Source organism: Pygocentrus nattereri, chromosome 9 (assembly GCF_015220715.1).
Source record: "Pygocentrus nattereri isolate fPygNat1 chromosome 9, fPygNat1.pri, whole genome shotgun sequence".
Classification (NCBI taxonomy): domain Eukaryota; kingdom Metazoa; phylum Chordata; class Actinopteri; order Characiformes; family Serrasalmidae; genus Pygocentrus; species Pygocentrus nattereri.
Window position 1 is genome coordinate 42,644,157 of NC_051219.1, and position 5,928 is coordinate 42,650,084.

Sequence of the window (5,928 nt, forward strand, 5' to 3'; positions counted from 1 at the left end):
GGACAAGCTGCGTGACGCATTGTTCTTTTGCTCATGCGGATCAGTTTAGGAGCTGATCTGATCAGACTGACGTCGCATACAGATCACATTTAAAAGATAGGGTGAAGAGCCAGAGAAAAACATGAGACTTGGTGAGAAAATCAGATTTGGCCCATTTTACCTGCTGCGTCGATGTAAACCTGAGGTTGCAGTCCATCAAGAAGAAACACAGCCTCTCAAGCACCAACAGCTAAAAACACAAACCTCTGCTCTACTCCAGAAAACTCCCCACTCCAACCATATTCAGGCTTTTCAACATAAAAGTCCTTGTAAGTTAATCTACAACAGCCCAATAAAAATTCCTTCTCTTTAAAAAAAACCCTGAATGTGCCAGGTGCTCATCGTTTGGGGCCTATTGTACTATATTTCTACTTTTTATGCTGATAACATGTGCAAATCTCAGACCACTTACAGCAGTGAACGTCATGCATGCTAGACAGCATGTCTTCCCAGGATGGCTGCAAATAGTGCCTCACCGTTCTGGAGCCTTACTAGGACCCTTTGCTCTTCAGGTAAGACCACCTCCTGGTTAACCACGCTGGTTAACCTGTTCATGCACTGTACTGTTATCCCCCTTGCTTACAGATAAAAGAACCCGGCAGGCCTTGTAGATTCCACGCTGTGCGGAAAGCAGCTGGCCTGCAGATTCTGATTTTACGGCAAACGAAGCACCTGCATCAGGTGCAGATTTTCTGAACGTTTCTGTTGGCTACACATCCAAGAAAGAAGCTGGTGTTGTTCTCAGAACTACAGACAGACACACTGCACTGTTGCTTTCACATTCTGTCCCATTTGTTGACACACACACATTTGTTTTGCTATTCTTATGAGGACCTTCAGTAGGTTTCTGTTAATTTTGGTGGTACTGTAGCCAAACAATGCTACAACTACACCTCAGACAAAAGACACATTTTCAGAGTTTTCCAAAAAAAAATGTAATTTGTGGTGAAGACAACACAGGCTCAAGTGAGGACCAGAAAAAATGAAAATGAAAAATGTCCTCACTTGGGCCAAATTTTCCTATCCCTGTGGGGTCCTCACAAGTATAGCAAGACAAGCACACACATACACTCCACTGTCTTTTCTAGACATACAGGCTCAAATGGCAGCCTCCTCGCCACACACAGCCACCCTCTCCCTTTCTGTCCCTTCCCCTTACTGTATTCTCAATGAAGCTTCATTGAAAACGCTGCTCCAGAAGACATGGTTATATATAGCTGTCTCTATCGATTGAGCTCTGTCACACTACACTGTGCCGTCTGCGCTCCATATCTGCTGTTTACTCAGAGTGCGGGAACTGTGAGCTGTTCTTCTGTCACTAAATTAAAGAAAGAGCGAGAGAGTGTACTGTACACAGCGAAATATGATTTTAAAAAATGCTGCTCTCTTTCTCTACTAGATTATCATCCGCATGCGTCAGGGTGAGATTTTTGTTGACTGGAATACTATTAATATAGTTTCGCTTTATAGTGATCATTGACCCATCCCTGCTCCACGTACACATGTACTCAACTCAACATAATCCAATAAACAGCCGTGTACAACTTTCTGGTTTCATCAAAATACCTAAAAGTTGTTCATCCCTACCAACCTTAATTACACAACTAAAAACAGAGGTCTATCCTAACTGTGAGGCTCACAAACATGATGAACTAAACATTAAACTGAAATATATATGAGATATGAAATGTGTGCTACAGTATTTTATTCAGTAGAATGAGATTTTTGCTACTGTGGTATGACACTTCAAAAGAGTTGCCTGAACGGCATTTTACAGACTTCAAATACTTGTTGGTATTCCCCCCATCACATGACAGTTGGGTGCAGAAAGTTTTATTATGTATCAAGCTTGAGAAGTTATGATTCTCTTTGAAGGACCTGGAATTTGGCCTTGGGTTCACTACACCACCTTTAAAGTCTGAACAGATTATAAAAGACTGGGCATCTCACACTATCACGCTGGTTTTTGCAGTTATTATAAGCGATTATACATAAACAATTAGGGATCACGCACAACTCAACTTTTCAGCTGCTGCTGAACCGAATGGAACTTTTTTCTTCATCACTTGCTGCATTTCATTAAACCAGCCATTAGGGGTGTACTTCTGGTGCCGGTCCCAAGCCCGGATAAATGGTGAGGATTGCGTCAGGAAGGGCATCCGGCGTAAAACTTGTGCCAAAACTATCATGCAGATCACAAATATGATTGCCATACCGGATCGGTCGAGGCCCGGGTTAACAATGACCGCCTACGGTGCTGTTGACCAGCAGGGTGCCGGTGGAATTTGGACTACTGTAGGTCGTAGACCATCAAAGAGGAGAGGAGGAAGGCGGGTTAGAAGGCAGCGAGAGAGAAGGAAAGGCAGGAGTGTGGAGGTTAGAGTAGGGACTCTGAACATAGTGACAATGACTGGTAAAGGCAGAGAGCTTGCAGACATGATGGAGAGAAGGAAGGTAGATATTCTGTGTGTCCAGGAGACCATATGGAAAGGAAGCAAGGCCAGGAACATTGGAGGTGGATTCAAACTGTTCTATCATGGTGTAGAGAGGAAGAGAAATGGAGTAGGGATAATCCTAAAGGAACAGCTTGGGAAAAGTGTTCTGGATGTAAAGAGAGTGTCAGACAGGATCATGAACCTGAAGTTGGAGGTTGATGGTGTAATTTTGAAAGTTGGTTGTCAGTTAGAGGAGAAAGAGGAATTTTGGAGTAAGATGGATGAAGTGATAGATGGTGTCCCTAGAGAGGAGAGATTGGTGATTGGTGCAGACTTCAATGGACATGTTGGTGAAAGGAACAGAGGGGATGAAGAGGTGCTGGGTATGTATGGTGTGAAAGACAAAAATGCGGAAGGTCAGATGGTTGTAGATTTTGCAAAGAGAATGGAAATGGCTGTGGTGAACACGTGTTTTCAAAACAGGGAAGAACACAGGGTGACATACAAGAGTGGAGGGAGGTGCACACAGGTGGATTATATCCTTAGCAGGAGATGCCACCTAAAGGAGATAAAGGAGAAGAAGGCAGCTAAGAAAAAGTGGAATAACCAGAGAGATGAAGGATGTAGGCAGGAGTGCTGTGAGGCTTGTTGCATAGCGAAAAGAATGGTGGCAAAGGCAAAGGCTCAGGCCTATGATGAGCTGAATGAGAGGCTGGACAGTAAAGAAGGAGTAAAGGACTTGTATCGTTTGGCTAAACAGAGAGATAGAGCTGGAAAGGATGTACAGCAGGTTAGGCTGATAAAGGATAGAGAGGGAAATGTACTAGTGAGTGAACAGAGAGTGATGAGTAGATGGAAGGAGGACTTTGAAGAACTAATGATTGAGGAAAACGAGAGAGAGAGGAGGACAACGGGGGGAGAGATAGTGGATCAGGAAGTGCAGAGAATTAGTAAGGTGGAAGTGAGGGCAGCTTTAAAAAGGATGAAGAATAGAAAGGCAGTTGGTCCAGATGACAGACCTGTGGAGGTATGGAGATGTTTAGGAGAGAAGGCAGTGGACATTTTAACCAGGTTGTTTAAGAAAATCCTGGAGAGTGAGAGGATGCCTGATGAGTGGAGAAGCAGTGTACTGGTCTCCATTTTTAAGAACAAGGGTGATGTGCAGAGCTGCAGTAACTACAGAGGTGAAAAGAGAAAAAGAGGTGAATAAGAGGATGCAGGCAGGGTGGAGTGGGTGGAGACGGATGTCAGGGCTGATGTGTGACAGAAGGATAGCAGCAAGAGTGAAAGGGAAGGTTTACAAGACAGTAGTGCGTCCTGCTATGATGTACGGTTTGGAGACTGTGCTCTGTCTAAAAGACAGGAGGCTGAGCTGGAGGTGGCGGAGATGAAGATTCTGAGATTCTGAGATGGACAAGATTAGAAATGAGCAGATCAGAGGGACAGTGAAGGTGGAGCAGTTTGGAGATAAAGCCAGAGAGGCCAGGTTGAGATGGTTTGGACATGTGTTGAGGAGGAATAGTGGATATATTGGTCAAAGAATGTTGGAGATGGACCTGCTGAGTAGAAGGAGAAGAGGTAGACCTCAGAGAAGGTTTATGGATGTAGTGAAGGTGGACATGGAGATGGTTGGTGTAAAAGTAGGGTTAGGGTTAGAAAGAAGACTTGCTGCATTTCATTCTTTTGTCTGCTCTGTTTTCATTGGTTGTTGCAGGAATCTATTCAGATTGAGTGGTGGATCACTTGACGCTATTATATTACGCTTGGAGTCACATTTGATAAACTCTGACTTTTCAGAAATGCAATCGGCAGGCCAAAAATCTGAGTCTTGGCCTTCACACACTTCTCGACTCTCTCTCCAACTGTCGACTCCAACTGACTCAAAAATCTGCAGAGTAGAGCCAACTGGCACAGGCTTGGCCAGACTGAGAATCGGGGCTAAAACCGGCGTAAAAGTCATGTAGTGTAACCCCGGCTTAAGTGTGTGAGTTGAGAGCCCCCCAAACTTTGTTTATTCAAATGTACATATTCTAGTTTATTATTTACATATTGATCTTGCCCCAGAGTTGTTGGAACACATTTGCCTTGTTAGATATCTTGTTTATTTCGGTCAGATCCCCAGGAGCAGTTTTAGTGGGAGATATGGGTTTTAGAGTGTTTGGTGGGTTATAGCTGAACGGTAAGGGGTAGATGTAGAAACATACTTGGTCACATCCCAGTGACCAAGACCCAGTGACACATCCCAAACCCTGGTCGCCCCATTGGGGAATTGAAACCAAGCCTTTCTTGCTGTGAGGCAACACCTCTGTCCACTGTGCCACCCCAAGCTACAACAGAACGCTCTGTGCACAGCTAGGTTTCTCAAAACATTGCCATGACGTTACTCGAAAACATCGAAACCACAGCACCACTACAGCACCCAAAGACATCAGCATTACATTGCTCTAAGACATTGCAACCTCATTACTCGACAAGCATTGCCACTACACTGCTCGAAGACCTTGCCATCTCTTGGGTACACTGTAAAAAATGAGAGGTCAGCTCAGCTGAAAAAAAGCCATGAAATTAGTTACTATATCATTTTAAGTTTACTCAACTTGAGGACACCAGAGTTCACACGACTCAAACTTTTTAGTTCAGTCAAAAATTCTCCCAGCCACTGTTTCTAGGTCTGCATCTCAGTTATATAAACAAAACTGAACTTGTATTATTTTATTTATTTCCCCACTAGCTGGCGCTCCTTCTATCACTCAGTTCCACCTAGCAAATCTTTTTTTGGGCTTCCGGATATGGACAGCTTTGGTACTTGGACTAAGCTCTCACCCCAACAGGAGGTTATGAGTGTGCGCCCCCGCGCTGCCACAGCCATCTGTAAGTGTGCACCCACGAGGAAAAATGTCTAGTAGCATTGTGTGATAGAAAGAGACCTGGTTAGTGGGGATGTTGAGTACATGTTTTATTTACCTCACTGAGATGCAGAACTAAAAAATTAAAAGAACTTATGACTCAACTAAGAAGTTTGAGTTGTGTGGATTGTTGTGTCCTCAAGCTGTATCCTCTCAAGAAAAGCCCTGAAATCAGTTACAATATCATTTTGAGTTGAGCTGACCTCTCATTTGTAACAGTGTATTCAAGGTTAGAAGAAGGAGTGCACTTCTAGATCATCCTTTAAATTCATGTCTTTTCCCCATAGCATTCTTTAATTTTTCTATCTGCGATGGATATTTTATTTTTGATTTAGTTCAGTGCTTTTGAAAACTGCCAGTTTGATTCTTTTTACAATTAAGAAGTCCTTCTTTTACTGCATCTTAGTAGTACGTTCAACCTTGGAATAGGTCATACTCTGTCCAAAATTCGAGCTGTACTCCTTTTTTAAGCTCTACTCTTCTGCTTCACTGTACAACCCACACCCTGATCCAGACCCAGTCGGCAACCAGAAATACTGAACCTGCTC